This window comes from Lepisosteus oculatus, chromosome 14 (assembly GCF_040954835.1).
Source record: "Lepisosteus oculatus isolate fLepOcu1 chromosome 14, fLepOcu1.hap2, whole genome shotgun sequence".
Classification (NCBI taxonomy): Eukaryota; Metazoa; Chordata; class Actinopteri; order Semionotiformes; family Lepisosteidae; genus Lepisosteus; species Lepisosteus oculatus.
Genome location: NC_090709.1, coordinates 15625545 through 15649473, shown reverse-complemented (window position 1 = coordinate 15649473; position 23929 = coordinate 15625545). Strand labels below are relative to the sequence as shown.

At 40.5% G+C, this 23929-nt stretch overlaps 3 non-coding genes across 3 annotated transcripts; 1 reads left to right on the top strand and 2 right to left on the bottom strand.

The window, feature by feature from the left end:
* Window positions 1–3048: 3048 nt before the first annotated feature.
* On the bottom strand, window positions 3049–3142 carry trnai-uau (transfer RNA isoleucine (anticodon UAU)). Its single transcript has 2 exons — window positions 3105–3142; window positions 3049–3084 (listed from the first exon to the last, which is right to left on the bottom strand). It is a non-coding gene; the product is annotated as a tRNA-Ile (tRNA).
* A 15456-nt stretch (window positions 3143–18598) lies between these two features.
* Window positions 18599–18670, bottom strand: trnaa-ugc (transfer RNA alanine (anticodon UGC)). Its single transcript has one exon. It is a non-coding gene; the product is annotated as a tRNA-Ala (tRNA).
* A 1686-nt stretch (window positions 18671–20356) lies between these two features.
* On the top strand, window positions 20357–20428 carry trnat-cgu (transfer RNA threonine (anticodon CGU)). The gene has a single exon. It is a non-coding gene; the product is annotated as a tRNA-Thr (tRNA).
* Window positions 20429–23929: the final 3501 nt, after the last annotated feature.

The window sequence follows — 23929 nt, the reverse complement described above, 5'->3', positions numbered from 1 at the left end:
AGCAATTGAGATGTGTCCAAGTGGCTGTAAAAGGGATATCTGATGCCAGTGCCATGGCTTAGTTCTCCGACGGCAGGCGTAGCGGCGTGCCGGTTGGAGTATTCTCGGTCGCATTTAATGGCAACGTCATGGCAACGTCAGCTCAAACCACCAAATGGAGACAGGCGTGCCGACAAGCTGACCCTGCTGATGCAGAATTAACACTAGGATGTGAGAATGCTGTGGCTTAGTTGGTTAGAGTGCCTGCCTAGTAAACAGGAGATCCTGGGGTTGAGTCTCAGTGGTGCCTGTCTTGCCACACAGTTTATCATTATGGAAAGCAACATCCTTCTACATTAAATTTAATGGAAGTGTTCATTTAATTTTTGGAACAACTTGTTTTTAAAAAAATCCATACAAATTGCGAAAGATAAAATACCCATCTGTTTTGTCAGTGCAGAGGAATTACTGCCAGCTGGCAAGGAAACAAAAACGATTTTTTTGTCTTTAGCCAAAAACCTGTGAATGTAGAAAAAAGGTGATGTGTGCGTTAGTTTTTATGGCACAGTCAGTCCGCATATCCTTCAGTTAAACATAACGTTGGTAAATCAAAAGTCCCCAGAGACGCATTTCAAATTAATCGGACCTCAACACCGTCTCCCCTAAATGTGATGGGGTTTCTTTGGATGTCCTTAAGCATCCTGATAGTTGCAGAGATTTCAAACTTTTGGCTAAAGTCAAACTACAAGAAGTTAATAGTTGAGCGCCTAAGTCAATATCACTGGGAATGTGACTATGTAAACTTAAATAGTATTCAAAATATTGCAATTTTGTTGTAGTTTAAAAAGATATTTTAGCTGGGGATCCTCAAATGATGAGGGTAGAAAAGAGAACTATTCGACACCATCAGGAGTGCTTAACGTGTGATAAAAGTGTTTTTTAATCACAAAGTGAAAATAGTGAATTTGTCTTTCACTTAGATGTTCATCAAAAGCTCATTAAACAATGAAGGAGAGGCTCGTGTTCCAAATTCACTTCGTGTCTCATTATCTTGCTTAGATTTTTAAAATGTACACTGTTGACTATACACTCTTCCTAACACGATTAAAGAGCCAAGTTTAGTTCAAAGGTAAAGCATCTCATGCATCGTATGAAGCTCTGTTTTCTATCACCAGCGTCTCCACTCTGATTTCTTTTTAAGCGCGATATCTTTTCTGTGATTTCTTTCGTTTGAATGCCCTCATGTGTGAATTTCAGCACAACACATAAACTCGTTTGTCTGTTTTAAAGAGATGCAATTTTTAAAACAGACAAAATGAAAGACTTATTTACTAAATACACATAGAAAACGTGCACCTAATTGAGAAAATTTGGACTGGGGCGATGTATTATTGTAACGGCGCAAGCTCACAGTGGTGCACTTGAGGAATGCGGTACAAGGGCCATTGGTACATTGGATAACACATCTGATTATGGATCAGGAGACTGTAGGATCGTAATGTTCTTAAACCCAGTACCATAACCTTAGTGTGTTCAGTCTTACACAACCTTTCTATCGACTGAATAAGCCTCCTGTTCCATCTCCATCTTCTTCCCACACATTCCGGCTATTTCAGCACCGTTATTGTTGGACCACAGTCACAGATACGTAAGGGACACTATTCTGAAGAACCGTCTTAAATAAATAACGTTGCAAAAGGTAACAATAATGTTTTCTTAACGTAACCTTACATTTGGGCGTACAATACAATTTTCTGTACCCTCAAATAAAACAAAATCTTACTGCTTTCTCCTGAGAAACACAAGTGTAGTGTTAAATCACAATAAATAATACAACAAATATACTAAACTAACACCCAGATGTGACAACACACAGCTATGACAGAACACATTGAAGACTTAAAAGCCCTTTAAATTTTTATTTCCTTAATTTCCATTCTCTTCCCTCCCCAGGATAACTGAAAACTAACTATAATAAAGACTGTATATGCATTACTTGTAATACAGCTACTAATAAAAATATACATGGAACATATACATAATTATTAATAAATAACACTTTTATTAGTAAATACGTGTAATGATAACATTCATTGTGAATATTTGTGGTGTCTGGAAAGCAATTTTAGTTAAATATAATAATAATTTTCAAGCAAGTGGTGCATAAGCTTGTTACTTAATGAGTACATTATTTCCATTACATTCAAGACAGTTCTAATGTGATCGATTGTTCTGCTTAGTCCGCTACTGAGTAGCTTAAAACCTATGAAGAGGTGGTTTAAGCTAGACTCCTAATGCAGTAACATCTAACGGGCAGCAGCTGTTATTTTAGGTTTGTTGCAATTGAGAACAGGTTTAGTACAGAGCTGCTGACAAATTTCAGTGGAGTTTATTGTATAAGGGTTTATTGCAATTGACCCATTGTAGCTACCAATCAGCAGCAAGGAAAAACAAACTTCACTTGTGCCTTTTAAAAAAAGGGAAACAGAGTAGTAGTTTATGTGGTAATTTCAGGTACAATGTAAGAACTAAAGTTATCTACTCCCATAGTAATGCGTGGGGTCCTATAAATAGAAAAAAAAACAATTTTAACCCGAAAACACAACAAACACAAAACAAGAAGTCTTCCAGGAACCTAGGTAAATCCCTGTAGTAGTCTAACAACTACAAAAAAAAAAAACAAATGCAACAACTTCAAAAGAAAAAGAACATTAAAAACAAATCTGGGGAACAACAAAAACACAGAGTCTAATTCGAGAGCTTTTTCAAGTCTTCAGTGCTCCTCTCGTCTCAGTAGACCTCTCTCATATATTTGTGTACAGGTCAGCTGGAGGTACACAGCTGATGGTAATTTAAGTAGGGAGCTGCGTCAGAATGCATGGGCTTCAAAGGAAAAAGTCAAGGTTTATTCCACGCTGAAAAGAGAAGGAAACACAATGTTTCAGCTGTGGAGCCTTATTTGATTGTGACTCGAAGTAAACCTTTACTTCTTCGTTTGATGTTAATTTATCTCCATCAGATACCTAATAATATCTAAACTTGACAGTTGCTTTCAGTAGCTAAAGACGCTGCTCCAGGTGAGGCTCGAACTCACAACCTCGGCATAACTTCGCTGTGCACTGCTGTATAAGTACCGCGCGCTGACCGATTGCGCCACTGGAGCTGTGCAGAGTGTGCTCCTCATACAGACTGACGCTGCAGAAACACAGGGTGAAAACGGTTTCGGTTGTGGATCCATCTATACATGGGGAACACTGAAATAGCAAGGAGAATACAAGAAAAGAAACTGAAAGAATTGTGCTAACAGCAAAGGGGGACAGAGGGAGGTGGTCGGACAAGTAAATCAGCCTGGTAGATTGTTTGTAGCGACATTTTTGAGTCAATCGGCACACTGATTTCTCTTCATGTGCCTTGAACTGTGCAGTTTGTATTTTCGTTGTAGATAGGTTTCTTCAGAAGTCCAGTAAATTGACAATAATGGAGAACTAGCTGACGCACCCCGTCGTGAAGACCCTCTGTAAGGTGATTACACGTTTCATTTTCAAGTCGCCTCCTTTACACTCAATTGCTTCCTCGACACTGAGAGAACATGAGAAATGGCTTCAATTTCAATGTGAAGCGCAGTTCAGGCTCGATGGCTTCACATCTCCAATCAATCAAATAAAATTGCAGTGAAGCGATCTAAATAAGACTCTGAAGTACTGGGAAAGATGATTATTTTGAGCGTGCCTCCCAGGGTCTGCTACGAGGCTGAAGTTGGCTTCTTATTCGCCAGCTTCTTATGCGTGTTTTTCGTTCCACCTTAAATGCTGCTGCTGTGATGTTATTACGCTGGGCAAACGTCCCGAGATCGAATTCTTCCGCGACGGGGGTACCTTTAAAGCGGAGACGACGGCACCGAAAATTTTTGGCGCGCCCTCTCTTTAAAGCCCTGGCCAAATACGAAGACAGTACGTACAGTTATAATTCAAACGGAATTAAAAACTACACATCCCAGTTACCATGGTGGTGCTTGTGATCATTGCGTTTAACCAACGAAACAGGGCGAAAAATCAGTCACATGACTTTGGGGCAGAGTTTCGAAAGCTTAACCTATCAGCAACAAAGCGAAATTTACACGATAGGCTACCTCAAACTGTCAGTTACACGACTGTGTATGTCGCTTAAGCCACTCCTATTTGGCATTTTAGTTATGGAGGCGGGAAGACGCCCCCCCCCCCCCTCTGGGTGCCTGACTTGACGCCATCTTTAACCGTTCCGGTGCCGAGCCGCAGCGAATCAGAGACACACTGCGAAAGAAAAAAATGAATCCTGAGAAAACGTTTGTGTGCCCTGGTGGTAAGGGGAAGCAATACATCAGTAGCTACTTCGAGGAATTAGGGATAGATGTAGAATTAAAATCTGAACGAATAAAAAAACTAGATGTTAAAATCTTGACGAACAGAGCGATGATGGAGATCTACAAATTTTCCGGAGCCAAAAAATCAAATAGGAAACAGATTCTTTTTGATATTTTAAATCACAATTTCGACCTAGGTCTAAGAAATGAACAGGAAAAAGAATATTTTCAGCGAGTGATTAGTTTGTATGTACAGAGGATCATCAATAAGAAATCCCGCATAAGAAAAAGTGAAAGGGAAGATTTTGACAGCCAGATCTTTGCTCTGCCCCTAGTAAGAAAGGAGAGCAGTGAAATTTCAGCTGCAGAAGATGCACAGCAAACAGCTAGCACTAGTTCTGCTTGTGATGTAAGATCAGGAATGAGTGAATTAAGTGATGTAAAGTGCACTAATGAGGTAGTTAGTGAATTAGGAGCACAGTTTAAAAATGTGCATAGATTAATGGAAGAATGCAGGAAACTAGATGATGAAAGAGCTAGGTTAGACAAGAAAAAAAAAGAGAGAGGACTTATGCTTTATAAGGCTGAAAGTGAAATTAAAGCTCTCTCAAATAAATTAAGCAAGGCAAATGAAAAGTTAGGACATGGAAGTGTTAGGAATGTGAATAAAAGGCTTAGACGCAGGGATAGTAAAATTCGGACACTTGAGCAAAAAGTTGTGGAGTGTGAGCAGACAGTCATTTTGAATGAACAGGAGAAAAGTGAGTTAGAGAAGGAAAAGGCACAGCTAGAGAAGAGTATTGATGAATTGCAAGAACAGTTGGAAAAGCTTAGATATACAAAAAAAAAGGAATCGCAGAAGGTTGCGTATTATAAAAGGAAATGTGACTCTGAAGCAGATTTGGCACATAGGGTGAGGGACCTGAATGAGGAGGTACAGTTCTGGCAGGGAGAATATGAAGGCTTGAAAACAGAGATAGACAGGATAGTGAGTCACAATATTAGCATGTATGAAAAAGGCAAGTATAGTGATGCTGTAAGAGAGGCTTATATGGATTTAGTAGCAAACATGGGCGTTAGTGCACGAAAGGCTTCTCAGATAGTCAGACTAGTTTTGGATAAATTAGTAGATATTCAGGTAGATAGATTACCAGGGGAAAGTTTTTGTAAATATCTTGTGTTAGAAGCGAGGCAAGTTTCTTTGCAACATCTGAAAGAAAAACTGTTGCAAGAAAGTAATTTAACCCTTGCCACAGATGGGACCACTAAATATGGCCATAAATATGGAACTGCAGGGATTTCTTTCCAGGATGGTAGCAGAATGCATTTAGGACTCAGAGAGCAGGCATCGGGTTCAGCTCAGTGCATATTTGACACAGTTAGAGAGATGGTGAAAGATGTTGTTAACAGTGGAAGAAGGGATTCGGATGCAACACGTTCTGAGAAGGAAATTTTCTGCAAAATTACAAATCTAATTGGCGACAGGGCAAGTACAGAAAAAAAATTTAATGAAATTCTGGCTCAGTACAGAACTGATATCTTGCCTGAAATTGTAGATGGATTTGATGACCTCAGTGAGACAGACAAGGCTAGGATCGGAGTTATCAATGAGTTGTTCTGTGGATTACATTTAATTGATGGCTTGGCACATCAGGCAAATGTTACACTTTCTGTCTGGGAAAGAATGATTTTTGGTGGTGAAAAGGTGGGCAGTGTTAGTTTAGATTGGATGCATAGAACAGTAGGAGAGAGTGGTACAGTTAGATTGATTAGATCAGTGTGCAAAGCCATCCATGAAAGAGGGTGTGAGAAAAGTGGCAAATCTGTGCAGTTTAGATCTTTTTTGTTGAGTCAGGGCAAATCGGATCATGTCCCTCTGGTTCCCTTTAAAGGAAACCGAATTAATGCAATGTTCCACAATGCAGCTGGAGTTTATTTTTTGCATGCTGAATTGCTGGAATTCATGCATGATATACGTAATGAAAATAAACTAATAGAAGCAGTGTTTGAGGATTTGAGTGTAGGTCAGTTTATTGCAGGATGCAGAGCACTGGGAATTATTTGTAAATTAGTGACAGAGCCTTTGTGGAAAGCTCTGGGAAGAAAAGAGCATGTTTTAAAAATGAATGCAAGATACAGGGAGTTAGTGTGCAAACTGAAAGAATGGCAGGCTGATAGCAGTAAATTAGTCAGAGGTGAGGTACGCTTGTTCATCGACATAGAGGTACATTGTGGACCTGTTCTACAGAAGCTAACAGAACAGAGGAGCCCTGAATTTGAGGACATGACTAGACAGGCTGTGGAACTGATCCTTGCTAGTTTTGTAAAGGTGTGTTGTAGGATGGTAGCAGATCATTTAGAATATGGCAGGTATGATGAGGTTTCAGAGGAGATGTTTGAAAAGCTTGAATCAGCACCCAAGACGAATGTTAGCTGTGAGAGGGATTTTGGAATCTTTGATAATTTACTTAAAGTTAAGGCCAGAGCAACAGCATTAGCTGTCGAGGGGATGATTATGTTCAAGGAGAACAGGTCTTGGCAGTGGCTTGAAAAACTAGATTCTGAAAAGAAGGCAGAAGTTTTATCTCAAGCTAGAGAATCAGTTAAAGAGCAGAGGGCTGTGTTTTGTGAGAGGATGGCTAGGATAAGAGATGCCAGGTTGCAGACACTTAGAGAGAAGAAGGAAAAAAAGATAGAAAAGGAAACAAGAGATATAAGGACAAAAGAAGTACTAGCGGTAGAGATAGGAAAGTATGGGGGACTTTGGAACAGTGAGGAAGAAATAGACGAGCAACTGGGGAATTTAGATGAGGACAAGAAGCTTCCTGCAGTTACAACACAGTTGAAGTTTAGGAGATTTGTGATAGGAATGAAAAATGAAAAAGGGGTTTTCAATTTTTCAAAGGACGGGAAAAGGCTTAGTCTAGAACAGCTGATTGCTAACTTAAAAAGTGTTGTCTGCAGGCCAGAGGAAATCCCAGGTACATCTAGAGAAGAAAAAGATTATTGTTTGGCACCATCAGAACGTATTGTTGAAGAAAAGGCAGAGTTTTTAAAGGAGGCTGTTAAGCAGCATTTTAAGGCTAGAGATCTAGGTAGAAAAAAGGTTGGTATGGAAAGATTAAGAATTCCTATGTTAATTAAACCAGAACACTTGTTAGGAAAGAGAGTTAGACATGCTTTTGATGAGAAAGGTAGGAAGGTGTGGTACAAGGGCACAGTTGCTGAAATTAGACTAGATGGCCAGGAGTATATTTTTAAAATAAAATATGATGGATTTAGAAAAATGTGGTGGTTTGATTTGTGGAAAGATTATATAGATAGTTATTTAGAATTGCTTCCTGTTAGTGCAGAGGACTTCGTAGGCAAGAAAGTAGAGCACATGTTTGTGAGTAGTGAAGATGGGAGAGAATGTTGGTGGCCAGGCAGGGTAGTAAATGTAAATAGAACAGGTGACTTGTTTGTTGTGGATTATGTAGAGGAGGGTGACGATGAAGTTAGTGGCATAATTGAGTATCCATTGTTAGATGATTACATAAATAATGAGGTGAGGATTCTTGCTTAGGTTTCTTAAGTTCCAGGCTATTGCTAATGTTACACTGTGTGTCAGATGCAGATAATTTTGAGGAATACGAATAGGAACATCTTGTAGCCGATGCCGATGCGCCAGGGAGGCTGGTGAAAAGCTGATCCCTGGAGCCAGCATCTTAAGATATCTGTATTTGTAGATACCTAGGGAGTACATTAATTTGAAAACATGCAGATTATGGATGCTGATGCGCCAGGGAGGTCAAAAGGCTGATCCCTGGAGCCAGCAACGTGAAATTAATCCTCTATACTGTACATAACTGCTGATGTAACTTCCCCGTGCCTTCTGATAGCTGGTTTCTCGTTGGTTATAATTTTTAACATTTACATTGTTATTCATTGTTCATTGTTATTTATTGAATATGTTTGCTGTTCAGTTATAGTTTATATACTTTTAAGATTTATTTTTATGATGTAGCTTTGATAATAACTTTTCCCCATCAGGTCCAAAGAAAGTGTATGTCCTCGGTGACTCTATGTTGCGGGGCCTGGAGAAACTGATGCCAGCAGAGCAGGTGTGGCTGCACTCTGGCACAACACTGCAGCGCAGTGCCCACCAGCACCTGTACCACCTCCAGGCCCTGACAGAGGATATATTACTGATCGTTCACATAGGGACAAATAACATAGCTCAGGGTGACTCCTCCTATGACATCCTTAGAGCTATGAAAGAACTGATTGTGGCAGTAAGGAGAGCATCTCCTTGTAAGGTACATTTCGCCATTTGCTCAATTTTGCCACGGCTCTGTGATGACTCATTTACGGCTAGAGCTGTGAAAGAAGCTAACCGGGCTCTTTCACAGCTCCCTTCTCAGATGGACCATGTGCAGTTCCTCAGGAGCAACAGAGTGCTTCTGAAGAATAAGCAGCCCATTGCTCAGGCCTTTGCTGCTGATGGGCTTCATCTCAGTGCAGATGGGAAAAGGAGCATTTTTCAGTATATTTTAAATTTTATTTCTCATTATTTTAGAACTTTAGTTTGATTTATTTTACTAGTGCCACATTTTATTTCATAATTTACTTTTTTGTTTACTTTCATTTGTTTATATTTTTATTTTGTCAGATCAAATGCACATTTGACAAAAGTCTTGTAAATGATTACGTTTTACAAGACATGGAAAAAAGTGCAACAATTCCAACACAGTTTTATTACTGCTATATTTGTCATTTATACCTTATATTATGTATGATAATTATTATATTTATAATTTATACTAACACTGTTTTGTATAGATTAAACCTTTCCAAAATGTATAAATCATTAAAGATTATTAAAAACGTATTATTTTCCACGTGTAATATAATTAGGAAGTACAATAAGATGCTAACGGTTATAAAGTGATACGTCTAATTTGTTGAAAAGCTGTTTGTTTAATGATAAGTAAAGGACTTAGAAGTAAAAGGAGATGCTTCATATTGCTTGATTGATTTTAAAAACTAAGTTATAAATGCAGACGCGATCGCTGCCATAAGCGCTCCAGGCAGTAGAACGTTCGTTCTGTACTGCTGCGCTCCGCGCCTCCTCCCTCTCTCGGTGCCGCGCCCCTCTCTGACGGAGCGCAGTGGGCGGTACGCTGTTTTCAGAGCCTCTGATTGGGAAAAAAAGACCTGCTGATGAGTTTCACACAACAGGAAGAGAAAAGAATGGGATTTTTTCTCTTCGAAACGTGTGGTGTCTTTATGAAATTCGTGTATTTTAAACGTTTAATTAAGAAGTAAAAACCTTACAGCGTACACAGAGATTCTGAGCTGATCACGAGGAAGAAAAATCATCCATTTTTCGCGCATAAAAAGTGGTTTTTAACTCTCGAAACCTGTTTTTATAGGTTTTAAAGTCGTGCAATGTCTAAGTTAAGCCGGAACACATCATTATATCTCATTTTTTATTTCTTTTTAAAAAATTTTAAAAATCGTTTGCCCAGCCTAATGTTATGTCGCCTTTCGCCTGTAGATGGCTCTCTTCGATCAGTACTAATCCGGCTGGAAAACTGTAGACATCTTCACTGAAAGGGAATATCCAAATAGCGACTATCCAAACTATATTTTTGTATGGAATATATTTCAGAAAATCGCAAACCAATTTTAAAAACTCACCATAACACGGACTTACACTGGGAAAAAGTGATTGCACTTTCTGCTTATTTCTACGGCCTCCCCCCCGATTATGAAAATGCCTCACAGTTCTGACACTGATGTGTGAAAGACAATGTAACAGACTATCAAAATCCTGAAGTACAAACAATTTTAATGCACCAGTTTTTTAAATATGACCCTCTGATCTTGGCATGTCAGAATACATCGGGAAAAAGTATGGCACGAATTGCAATGTCACGCATTGTTGAGAATATCACTGACCTTGCCGATATTTGCAGGGGATACGAATGTTTTGCACATGTTGAACTACAACATGTAAAAATTGAGCTCCTTAGTCAATATCACTGGGAATGTCCAATAATGACGTACATTAGTAGCCTCAAAGAAACTTAGACTCACACATGGAGTTTTATCTTTGTTTGGAGATTGGGAGAATTAATTTATACTCTCGTTGCTCATTAGCTAAATTATTTTAAAAATATGACTCAGATTTGTTTGAGAAACTTGTAATTGCCTTAAAGAGAGTCTTCTTGAAGATGTGCACCAGCTAGCTCTCCACTGTCAATTGACAGGACTTGAGAAGAAACTGTTCTCATACAACCAACATACAAATTACACATCTTAAGGAACATGATGAGAAATCCGTGTACTAAATAACATAAAACTGTCGCTGCAAATTATCACCAAGCTGTTTTATGTATCTGACCACCTCTTTCCTACTTTGCAGCGAGCACAATTCTTTCTGTTTCTTCATTGCTATTTTACTGTCTCCTTCCCCTATGTGGAGATGGATCCACAGCCGAAACTTTAGGTCAGTTCCTGTTACTCTGTCCGATTGAAAGAGCTGTATTAAAGGCACTCCCATCTCTGCAGGAAAGTTATTGCTGCTCTCAACACAATATACTGCAGCCAGATGTGATAGCGATACTGTCACTGCCTGTGGGCCACGTGTTCCTGCTGTCAGCCTATTATGTCATGTTCATCCACACCCAGAAACATTACTGCTGTAGCACAAGAGTTATAGGTGCAGTTGATAGAGCATGAATCTCTTAATCTCAGAGCTGTGGGTTCAGTCCCCACATTGGGTCCCTCTGTGTCAGTTTGATCCCCCAAATCCTCTTAGCATGACCTGATGGTGTAACAGTGATACCCAGTACCCAGCGTAATTCAGCTTTCTTTCCACTTGATTCAGATTTTGATCTGAAATCATCGGCCGAACAAAAGTTTGTCTAAATCGAGGGAGATCTGCTCTCAATCAAGTATTAAACACTTCAGCATTTACTGTTTGAATACCGCACTTTGTCAAAACACTGCCGCTTCTTAAGCTAATAAGTAACGGTTTTTGAGCATGCATTGTATTGTTAATGCTTATATTAAAAAAGCATAAATTCACATAATGGAATTTTGACGGAACAAAGTAGTCCAGCCCCTTTACAACATTACATGCCCACTGATTAAAGCTTAAAACTACAGTAGCAGGAGTAATAATAATGGCAAGAACATGTTTGGAGTTCGGCATTTCATTTATTCTGCGGAAACATCGTATCGGAATGAACTGCCCGAGATAAAAGAGTAATTGCAGCTTCAGATCATATTTTCCAGAGCATTACATTGTTCTGTTCATGCTGACTACACGCTTTAAATTTGTAATTTACTGCAAGCGTTGCTTTTCCAGATTTTTCTGAAATTCCTCGCATTTGACTTGACTTGAACTTTATTGCCATATGTAACCGGTGCTGGTACAATGGAATTCTTACTTACAGAAAGTCTCTCGATTGTAAAACAAGTGTAAAAAAAACAAAACAAAGTGCAAACAGTGCATCAAGACAATGTACAAACAAACAATAGACAATGTGCAAGTAAACATGCAGACAGTTTGAATATAAACAATACAGACGTGTAAACAATGACTGGAGACGTACAATAAATAAATTAAAATGAGGTAGATGGTGATGGTGTAGGTGTGGTCCGAGGGGGATGGCTAAATGTGTTCGCCAGTCTCACTGCTTGTGGATAAAAGCTATTGAAGAATCTAGTGGTAAGTGTCCGTATGCTCTTATATCTCTTGCCTGAGGGCAGTGGGGTGAAGAGCTCATGCCCGGGGTGGTGACTGTCCTCTGTGATGGCCAGAATTCTACCACGGCAGCGGTCCTCATAGAGCTGTTTAATCTTGGTGAGACCGCAGCCGATGATCTTCTGGGCCATATTTACCATTCTCTGCAGTGCCTTTCTTTCTCGCGAAGAGGTGTTGCCATACCACACGGTGATCCCGTTGGTGAGGACGCTCTCGATAGTGCAGCGGTAGAAGTTCACCAACACATGTATTGGCATCCCCCATCGCTTGAGGCACCTCAAGAAATAAAGGAGCTGCTGAGCCTTCTTCATGATAGAGTCAGTGTTCACAGTCCAGGTTAGATCTTTAGAGATGTGAATTCCCAAAAACCTAAAGCTGGTGACTGTTTCCACTTCCGTTCCATCAATACTGAGTGGGCTGTGAGTGTGTGGCCTGTGTCTCCGAAAGTCCACTATTAGCTCTTTCGTTTTCTTTATGTTCAAGTCCAGGTTATTGCTATGACACCACCGAAGCAGCTGTACAACTTCATCCCTGTAAGTGGACTCGTCATCATCACTGATCAGTCCTATTATAGTGGTGTCATCGGCAAACTTAATGATGTGGTTGTTGCTGTGTCTTGCTGTGCAGTCGTGAGTAAATAGGGAGTACAACCTTGGACTCAGACAGCAGCCTTGTGGGGTTCCAGTGCTCAGGGTGAGTGGTGTTGATGTTTTATTGCCTATCCGCACCACCTGTGGTCTCTCGATAAGAAAGTCCAGCAGCCAGTTGCAGACAGAGTTGCACAGACCTAATCCCCTGAGCTTTGTCACCAGTTGACTGGGTATGATGGAATTGAATGCTGCACTGTAGTCCAAAAACAGCATTCTCACATACGAGTTCTTAGTGTCCAGGTGTTCCAAGGCTGTATGCAGAGCCAGGGAGACAGCATCATCCACTGATCTGTTGCTCTGGTAGGTGAACTGCAGGGGGTCCAGGGACTCTGTGATGGAGGAGTTGATGTGTGACAACACCAGCTTCTCCAGGCATTTTATCATCACAGATGTTAATGCTACTGGGCGGTAATTATTCAGGCATGCCACTTTTGTCTTTTTGGGGGTTGGAACAATAGTGTTTTTTTTAAAGCAGAGCCAGCACTAAAATATTTCATTCCCGTCGCTGAATACATCGTGGAAACGGTATTTGCAACGGAATGCTGTCACACATGAAACCTTTTTGTTTTTCAGTTCTGAAGTTTGAAAATGTAAATAAAACGGGGGTCACCTCATAGGCTTGAAAGAAGTCCAAGCAGCATAAAAACCCGCAAATTCTCACAAATTGTGTTGCATTGTGCTGCACCTTTCTTCTGCTGCTTTTTTAAATCAGCCTTAAACATTTGAATGCATACCTTACTGCTGCTAATCACATTCACGTGTTTACGAAGCTTTTTTCTGTCCGTTATGTTTTTGCTAAGCAGTTTCTCCATTTTCCTCGTACTGTGATTGTGAGCGAGCACAACAACACTGAAACAGTGTAAAGACAGATAAAAAAGTCAGGGTAAAACGCCTGACTGTCGGGAGTGGGATTTGAACCCGTGCCTCTATTTGGAGAGCGAAACACAAAGCTTAAAAGACATGAAGCTGTGAATTTGCTGTTTTAAACCGCTCGGCTATCCTGAAAAATGTGTGCTGATTGTACCAGTCGCATCCGATTTTCCGTAACTTTAGAACGATTGATATGACTGGACGAACACAATTTATGGCGTTTAGCATGACATGGAAAACGGTACCGGAGCATTCGGGTCCGGACTACCAGACTCAGAAACAGTTTTTGCCCCGCACTATCAAACTATTAAACTCCCAGCCTCTCTCACTCTCTCCTCACCTCTCACCTATGATCTGAACCTCACAGTGCCTTCTTTCTTACCAAAAACCCAAACACACATTGAAAATCTACCTCTACCATACATGTCAAAAGCTCACTCCCCATCATTTCTATCCCTTTATTTCATTCTTTTGATGCATGTTTTTGCACATAACCTGTTACCTTTTTGTTGTTTTGCACACTGCCTGTTGTTGTTTTTTGCACATCGGCTGTTGTCTCTTTCTTTTGTTATACAATTGTATTGTTGTTGTGTTTTTTTCTTTGTACTACTTATGTCCGAGAGCTAGCTAAATACCATTTCGTTATTCCATATACCTGCGTATGAGTATAATGACAATAAACTTGAACTTTTAACTTGAATTTGAACTTGAACTTGACATAGTCTTGCAGGCAGTATATTATTTTATCGTTTACTCGTATAAAAAAACATGGTCTTCTCGTTCCTAAGTCAGATTTTTAGTGCTTTCGAACGTTACTTCCAACCTGGACTGACAGCTCACCCGATCTGTTTGTGATCAGACCATGGAGTCTGGGGCTGTACCAAGCGCACGTTCCTTCCCAATGCTGGGGCGATCATTCAGAAGATGGGTGTGAAGAGAGATAAGCTTTGTCGACTAAAAAACAAGGCAGGATATGCACGAATACTAATCACTGGAGACAGTTATGCTCTCTTACTATTGAGATCCCTACATTGCAAGTTTTTTTAAGACTTTGAAACTAAAGGAAAGCGGTGACAAATGAAACAGGCACAGGTGGGGTTTGAACCCACGCTCTTCAGTTTACAAGGCCAACGCTTTACCACTTGGCCAACGCGCCTTTGAGTAAGCATGGGAATAAGGTTGTTCAAATTATTTTTTTCTGAATCTGGTTTACATCGCCTGGATGCAGCAACAACAATAAAAGGTATACTTGTCCTTAAACTCGGACGTGATGTTCTGCAGACATGTGCACAATGTCCTGTTTTCTTGCAGTGTAGACATTTTGCTGTTCACGCTCCGCATTCATCTGCTTTGTGCGTTGTTAGTCCGCACCTGTAACATGTAATGTCAGCCGTCCCCTGTTCTTCTATTTCTCTAGCATGACTGTGTCCTGCTGCTCGGCTTTTGTTTGTAAAGTTTGAGCGAGCGCCCCGTTCAGTGTCACTTTGTCACTGTGGTCAGAAAGCATTCTTGATTCTGCTTGAGCTGCTTCATGAATTCTAGCGACTGTAAGAGCTCTTTTTAAAGTCAGCCCTTCCTCCTGCAGCAATTTATAGTCTCTTATGTGCACATTTTTCCACAAGTTGATCTCTTAACATGTCAGTTTCCAATACTCCAAAGTCGCAAGATTTAGCCAATTCTCTTAGTGCAGTCACAAAAGCATCAACAGATTCGTCCTGAGACTAAGTTCTCTGCCTAAATTTATGCCGTTCCAAAACCACATTTCTCCGCGGTGTAAAGTAAGCGTCTAAGGCAGCTACAGTCTTTTCATATGTACCTTTTTCTCCAGGGAGATTGGCGAAAATCCGCTGCACGGGAGCCCCGATACAGTGCAGTAATGTAGCACGTCTCACGGCATCCTGAGCTTCTGTAGATCCACCGGCTATTTAAAAAAAATCTGTACGACTCCATCCATATCTTGTATTCCGTATACAAATCCGGAGCTACGAGGTTCAGTAGAAGCGGTGAAAAAAGCCGGGCATAAGCAAAGCTTCTCGGCGCGGCTGCCATATCTTCCAATGGGCAAGCTAAACGAACAGTCAGAAAATTCAAAAGTTCGTTTCTACCAGCAAGAGAACTAAAATCTGCAGTGTTCTGCTCGCTTTGAGTCCGTCAAGCACTCATCTCTCGTCGCCATAAATGTTGTGTATCTTAATAAAGAGACGTTTTAATATTATTTTAACTATTTTGTTAACTACACAGATCATGCCCTTACACCTTATATTCCTGCTTTCTACTCTCGTTCTGTTGTCTCGCGATGTCTACTCACTAAACTACATTTAGCATGACTTCTTGTTGCAGTTGAGCTCAAAGCTGGAGATGATCTCCATATTCTACCGCACTAACTAGTCCGAAACGTAGTACACAGTACACACTTTTTAAGTGAAGTCAGATTGTTAAAAAATTAAACCAGCGCCCTGTCACAGAAACGTACCCCAGTCTCCCGCGCAACAACCTGTACTAACGAGGAGCGCTTGTCTGCAGCTGAGCGTCAGCTCTGTTTACTGTCGGCAGTCATTTCCTCATTTCCAAAGACTTTTTCACCTGCTCTCAACTTTTAAAGACGGTCATAAACGCTCAAGAAGTAATTAATGTCAGTTGGAAGTCTGTTTCTGTTGTCTCAGCTCTTGATAAAGACAAGCCGTGCGTGGGAGACTCCCTCCCTGAAGACGTTTGCCGTCACCCTGCGAGGGAGAAGAGCCATCAATCACCAAAGCAACCACTGAGACAGTTAACATTAAACACGTGAAATGCGAGATGTTGTGATTTTTTCCCCCGCTTAAGGCTTCTATCGTTTCTACTCTAACGAGAAAGACCTCTTTATTAGAAGTGAGATTTTAACAAACGTCTCCAGGGGTAACTGCGACCTGAACGCAACGGCATCTTGCCTGTGGTACTTATAATGAAGTATATATTTTATTTCTTTCTACTCGTTGATAAGAAAAAAAAGTGAAATCATGTAATTAGGGATATGTCTTTTTTTCATGGGGAAAACTAGCCCGAGCAAATGTAAAGTTTAGAGCAGCGCTCAATAAAAATGATCAGAACCCGAAAGCGCTTCTTATGCGGATCAGTATATTCCGATACCACTGGTTCTGCAGAAGAAATAAGAAAAGCCGAACTCAAAGCAGAAACGTGTTGCCATTACGGGTACTCTGTCTGCAGCTGCTTTAAGATCTACTCACACCGCGATGCCATTAAGGCTACCTAGTTAAAAAAAAAAACATCGTCACCTTTTTGAACGTGATTGTTAGACACCCGTAAAATCTCAACCGAGGTTTCTTGAGAGATCGTTCAGCGAGCGAGTAATAAAAAACTACTTCGCTTCCAACCTCTGCTGTCACTGTAAACTCGGACGTGATGTTCTGCAGATGTGCAGTGTGCCTTTCCTCTTGTCGTATTCAAGAGTACTCACTGTGTGAGCCTCTCACTGCGTGTCCTGTACTCTACTGTGATTTAATTTAGATAATGACGTGGAGTAGAGTGACAAGATCTACTTGAACATTTTCGGTTTGTGAAATGAAACACTAAATACACTACTGTAAATACAAGTAATGGACATTTAAAATAACCACAGTACAGCTAGAAGAGTGAAAGATAAAAGACTATTTAGAATGACATTCACAATAGACTTAAGAATAGCACATCCGCCGAACAGGGACTTGAACCCTGGGCCCTCAGATTAAAAGTCTGATGTTCTACCGACTGAGCTATCCGGGCGCTGAAAGAAAATCGACACTGTCGGGATCCTCGCAAGTCACGTGTACCATTCCCAGTAGAATGAGTGAGAAATACAGCATGACATGGGTAGTTAAGGGGCTCCCACAGTCCATCTTTCCTCACATTATTGATTTTTTTCAATAGCATTTTGACCTTTTTTCACATTCAGATTTTTTTCACATTTAATAAAATCTTTTAATCAACAACATTAAAAAGAAAACAAATGGAACATTTTTTGGAACAATAATTAAAAAAAAACTTTCAATGCCTTGGTTGTATACTTGTGCACACCCTTTATAAAGGGAGTTGCAACAGTGCTGAAATTTAAAGAGCATTTCTGTAGAGAAAACAGCCTTGATGTTAAGCTTAGGGAGCCTGTCTTTTAGAAATTCTATTTCTTAACACCTTGCACAGCCTCCCGCCAGACTAACAAATATTTTTTTGGAGAAATTGACTCACACACCGGAAGACACTAACGTTTATTTACGTTAGAGCATGTGAATAACAGTTTAACCGAAAAAGGTTGTAATTGTGATTTTGTTAAAATTCAATAAATCGTCTATCAACAGTTAGAATTCATTTGGAAATTGTTTTATTTCATAAACTATAAGACAATTAAGAGAGTTTATAGGTCATATCCGTCGCTTATGTTCTTTTAACTCTAGCGTTCAGGATCCAAACCCAGGTGCGGGTGATTGTGTTTCTTGAATCTCTTGTAATCATCAAAAGTCGATGTGTAGTCCTTCAGTACTTTCTCGAGTTGTGCCATGGATATTTTATACGATCAATACTTGTCATGCTCTTTTGCATTTTCCTTAACAAACGGAAAAAGTTCAATGTGTGTTTACGGCTGTGCTTCACATCTACACGAGAGCAGTACAGGACACGGAGTGAGGAGTTCGTGAAGCTTTCAGTTTAGTGCTGAGTTCAGAAGGAGGATTCGCTCGCTGAATGATCAATCAAGAAATCCCTGGTGAGATTCAATATGTGTTTTCTGCAACAGCCACGACAAGTGTGAAGCAATCTCTGGATTTCCTGACTTTGAACTAAATTATTAGTTCAAATAATTTAGGATTTTATAGAACTAAAAGAGGTACATTTAAAATAAAAGCGCAACCCTGCAGCACGTCGAGTTTAATTGTGTAAACTGCATTTAATTGTGTAAACCTGGCTCTCTCTGAACACGAGCAAAGAGTTCTCACTCAACAGAAGATTGCGATGCGAGTACTCTAACATAAAAGCACCTGGAGATACCAGGGATTGAACCCGAGACCTCATACATGCAAAGCATGCGCTCTACCACTGAGCTACATCCCCGATGATAAAGTTTATGGAACAGACTTAGAGATGTGCAAATGCTCACTGATCACACCACTCACGAAGAATGCCTGCAGTTTCCCACTTTCGCGTTTCTTCTACTACAGAGTAAATTCATAGGAATGAAGAAATAAGGAAGGAAAAATAATCGCATCGAAGCTTCAAGAGACTGGGCACAAATTAATCTGTTATTTTTGTATCCAGTTACATGGGCGACGGTGGTTGATTCCCAGACGGGGGAGTGCTTTTTTTCTACCTCCTTACTCGACTGTCTTTCAATTCTATTTTATTTGAAAGCTTTTTGCATCTTTTAAGTGCTCTTGATTAAAGTATCCATAGAAAAACAGCAGTACTGATGATTTAACGCAAAAGGGTGAAACAACGCCCCAACCACAGGAATGGTAACTGGAAGGATCGTGTTCTTATTTAACATGTCCTTTTGAGATGTCTTGTCAATGCTCACAGGCGGTAGAGCTGAATAATTTACTTTTAGTGGTGTTTTTAAACAAAGATGGAACACGTTCTTTCTATACCAGGAGAAAAGGAGCAGACTTTACCTTTAAGTGGCAAAAATGACACCTTATCAAAGCTAATATTAATTAAAATGATATCACAACAAAGGATTTGAGCCTTGAGCTTTCATTGGACGTCTGTGTCTCCATAACTTTGTAGGTGAGAGAGAGGATTGTGATAATTTGTAGGTGCTTCTCGGAAGTGCGTTGGTGGTACAGGCGCCTTCCAAATAATTGAGTCAGGTTTGAATCCCAGCCAGTGCAAACCCAAATCTTTTCAAGATAATCTGTGGTCCGCTAACACATCTTTTGAAACACTACAACAGGTAACACCCCGTGTGAAACATCGTGAGCATCTGTTAAACCTCTCTACCTACCCGTTCCTCACAGAGACATGACGAGGGTCTAAAGGGACATTTTGAGCCGTAGAAACATTTTATCATTCTGTACTTTCCTGTGCGGTCAGGCCAGTTCCACTTTAACTGCGCCCGACAACGGAGGTCGTTTTGAAAACAACGAGAGTAAAGGGACACTGCACGTCTGCAGAACATCACGTCCGAGTTTAAGGACAGCAAGAGATTGGAAGCTAGGGAGTTTCGGGTCTGTGTTTTTATTATAGGTTCAAGAAAATCTGAATACCTTTTCAAGAAGTATTTCAGAATCCCAGTCAAATCCAGTACAAATGCCGCATAGATCTGCATTGTACAATTAGTATACTGTTTGTCCATTGAATCAAACATGCCTTATGAAGCATTTCTAAAACAGGAGAGATCGTTAGGGAATGCGTCTTCCTGTAAAAATAAAATGACTTCAAGGGCACTATAAGCAGAGGTGCTCTACAGGAAAAACTATAGCCAGAGATGCCAAAGAGGTCGAGATTTCACCACATGAGAGAAAGCATCTCAGAAAATGAAGTTGCGGTCGTTTCCACGCGTTATAAAACCACTAGGTCAAACAACAAGAGCTGAAGAGCCGCTGTTGAGAGTAACACGGCCGAGCGCTCTAAGGAGCTGGCTTAAACCTCCAGTCTCTTCAGGAGCATCTGTTGGAGTCGCACTGCTACAGCACATCTCCTTGTTAAGTATCCCTTTTATTGTTGTTGCTGCCTCCAGGCGATGTAAACCAGGTTCAGAAAAAAATAATTTGAACAACATTATTCTCCTGTTTATTTGAAGGCGCGGTGGCCAAGTGGTAAGGCGTCGGTCTCGTAAACCGAAGATCGTGGGTTCAATCCCCACCCGTACCTGTTTCATTTGTCTCCGCTTACCTTTAGTTTCAAAGTCTTCAAAAAAAATGTAGGAGTCTCAATAGTAAGAGAGCATAACTGTCGCCAGTGATTAGTATTCATGCTTATCCTGCCTTGTTTTTTAGTCGACAAAGCTTGTCTCTCTTCACACCCATCTTCCAAATGATCGCCTCAGCATTGGGAAGGAACCTACGCTTGGTACAGTCCCCCACTCCATGGTCTGATCACAAACAGATCGGGTGAGCTGTCAGTCCAGGTTGGAAGTAGCGTTCGAAAGCACTAAAAATCTGACTTAGGAACGAGAAGACCATGTTTTTTTTATACGAGTAAACGATAAAATAATATACTGCCTGCAAGACTATGTCAAGTTCAAGTTCAAATTCAAGTTACAAGTTCAAGTTCAAGTTTATTGTCATTATACTCATACGCAGGTATATGGAATAACGAAATGGTATTTAGCTAGCTCTCGGACATAAGTAGTACAAAGAAAAAAACACAACAACAATACAATTGTATAACAAAAGAAAGAGACAACAGCCGATGTGCAAAAAACAACAACAGGCAGTGTGCAAAACAACAAAAAGGTAACAGGTTATGTGCAAAAACATGCATCAAAAGAATGAAATAAAGGGATAGAAATGATGGGGAGTGAGCTTTTGACATGTATGGTAGAGGTAGATTTTCAATGTGTGTTTGGGTTTTTGGTAAGAAAGAAGGCACTGTGAGGTTCAGATCATAGGTGAGAGGTGAGGAGAGAGTGAGAGAGGCTGGGAGTTTAATAGTTTGATAGTGCGGGGCAAAAACAGTTTCTGAGTCTGGTAGTCCGGACCCGAATGCAACGGTACCATTTTCCATATCGAACTTGAACTTGAACTTTATTGCCATATGTAACCGGTACTGGTACAATGGAATTCTTACTTACAGAAAGTCTCTCGATTATAAAACAAGTGTAAAAAACAAAACAAAGTGCAAACAGTGCATCAAGACAATGTACAAACAAACAATAGACAATGTGCAAGTAAACATGCAGACAGTTTAAATGTAAACAATACAGACGTGTAAACAATGACTGGAGACGTACAATTAATAAATTACAATGAGGTAGATGGTGATGGTGTAGGTGTGGTCCGAGGGGGATGGCTAAATGTGTTCGCCAGTCTCACTGCTTGTGGATAGAAGCTATTGAAGAATCTAGTGGTAATTGTCCGTATGGTCTTATATCTCTTGCCTGAGGGCAGTGGGGTGAAGAGCTCATGCCCTGGGTGGTGACTGTCCTCTGTGAAGGCCAGAATTCTACCACGGCAGCGGTCCTCATAGAGCTGTTTAATCTCAGTGTTTTATCTTCTGGGCATTATTGACCATTCTCTGCAGTGCCTTTCTTTCTCGCGAAGAGGTGTTGCCATACCACACGGTGATCCCGATAGTGCAGCGGTAGAAGTTCACCAACACATGTATTGGCATCCCCCATCGCTTGAGGCACCTCAAGAAATAAAGGCGCTGCTGAGCCTTCTTCATGATAGAGTCAGTGTTCACAGTCCAGGTTAGATCTTTAGAGATGTGAATTCCCAAAAACCTAAAGCTGGTGACTGTTTCCACTTCCGTTCCATCAATACTGAGTGGGCTGTGAGTGTGTGGCCTGTGTCTCCGAAAGTCCTATCATGCTAAACGCCACAAATTGTGTTCGTCCAGTCGTATCAATCGTCCTAAAGTTACGGAAAATCGCATGCAACTAGTGCAAGCAGCACACATTTTTTCAGGATAGGCGAGCGGTTAAAAACAGCAAATTCAGATTCGTGTCTTTTAAGCTTTGTGTTTCGCTCTCCAAATAGAGGCACGGGTTCAAATCCCACTCCCGACAGTCAGGCGTTTTACCCTGTCTTTTTTACCTGCCTTTACACTGTTTCAGTCTTGTTGCGCTCGCTGACAATCACAGTACGAGGGAAACGGAGAAACTATTTAGCAAAAACATAACGGACAGAAAAAAGCTTTGTAAACACGTGAATGTGGTTAGCAGCAGTAAGGTATGCATTCAAATGTTTAAGGCTGATTTATAACAGCAGCAGAAGAAAGTTACCGGGGTAAAGTTAGCTCGAAGTTCGAAAACGATTTTGGCACGCCTGTAGCGCTTTCACGAAACCTCTTAGAGTTGCGAGAATGCTTGTTTTGTGTATAAAATACATTGTGGATGCTTTCTCAGCCTTTACTTTTTCGATTTTATGACATTTTTTTGACCATGCACGAATATTCTTTTGTCCATATCTTCGCAATGGAAGCACAGAACGCCGTCAAACCAAATGCATTTTAAAGATCACGACTTGTGGATATTTCCACAGCCTTTACATCAAACTATCAGTGAGCTAATTATCTTTTTTTAAACCTCCGGTTTTTCATCGATGCGTAATTACGCACGAACTGGAACCCGGGGGACCGCTGTGTGCACACGTTCACAACGCGAGAAATACTGTTCAATACGGCTTCATGCGAAAAACCCGTATATGACCATAGGAAGCAGAACAGCGCAGTCTCCCATTACTCAGACTGTAAACACGGGAATAAAGCTTTGTTTGATTTCTGAAACCCTTCCTTTACGCCCTGTTTTCATTCAGGTAAGGGTCAACTATATTCACAATACTACTGACAGCAGGAAGATTAAAATATTCTTTTCTCAGCAGCTTATTAAAAACAGCTCCCATGATGTTCAAACCGATTTTTTACACAGAACACTGACACAGCTTTGCATTCTGAATCTCTTTTTCTCATGCTTTTATTTAATATGGCACAATGCACTGGGATAGGGGTATTCTGTTCACAAACCAATAGCATTTAAACCACAGCACCCACAATGCAGCAAGTGTTTTGCACACTAAGCAGGTCCTCTGACTTTTCCCAGCTTTGTTTTGGGTTGTGGAACCTTTCTTTATATTTTTTAGGATTTTCTGAAGATAACACTACAGGTAATACACTGGGATAGGTGGGTCATCTTCATGGCTCAATAGCATTTCAAATACAGCACCCACACTGTTGAAACCAAGTGTTTTACACACCAGACAGGCCCCCGGACCTCGTACAACCTTGCTGTAGCTGTGGCCCCTTTCTTTAATTTTTTATGATTTTCTGAAGATAACACTACAGGTAATACACTGGGATAGGTGGGTCATCTTCATGGCTCAATAGCATTTCAAATACAGCACCCACACTGTTGAAACCAAGTGTTTTACACACCAGACAGGCCCCCTAACTTTATATAACCTTGCTGTGGCTGTGGCCCCTTTCTTTAATTTTTTATGATTTTTTGATGATAACACTACAGGTAATACACTGGGACAGGTGGGTCATCTTCATGGCTCAATAGCATTTCAAATACAACAACCACACTGCTGAAACCAAGTGTTTTACACACCACACAGGTCCCCTAACCTTATACAACCTTTCTGTGGTTGTGGCCCCTTTATTTATTTTTTTAATAAGAATTTTAGTTTTTCAATATGGCACCATTAGACA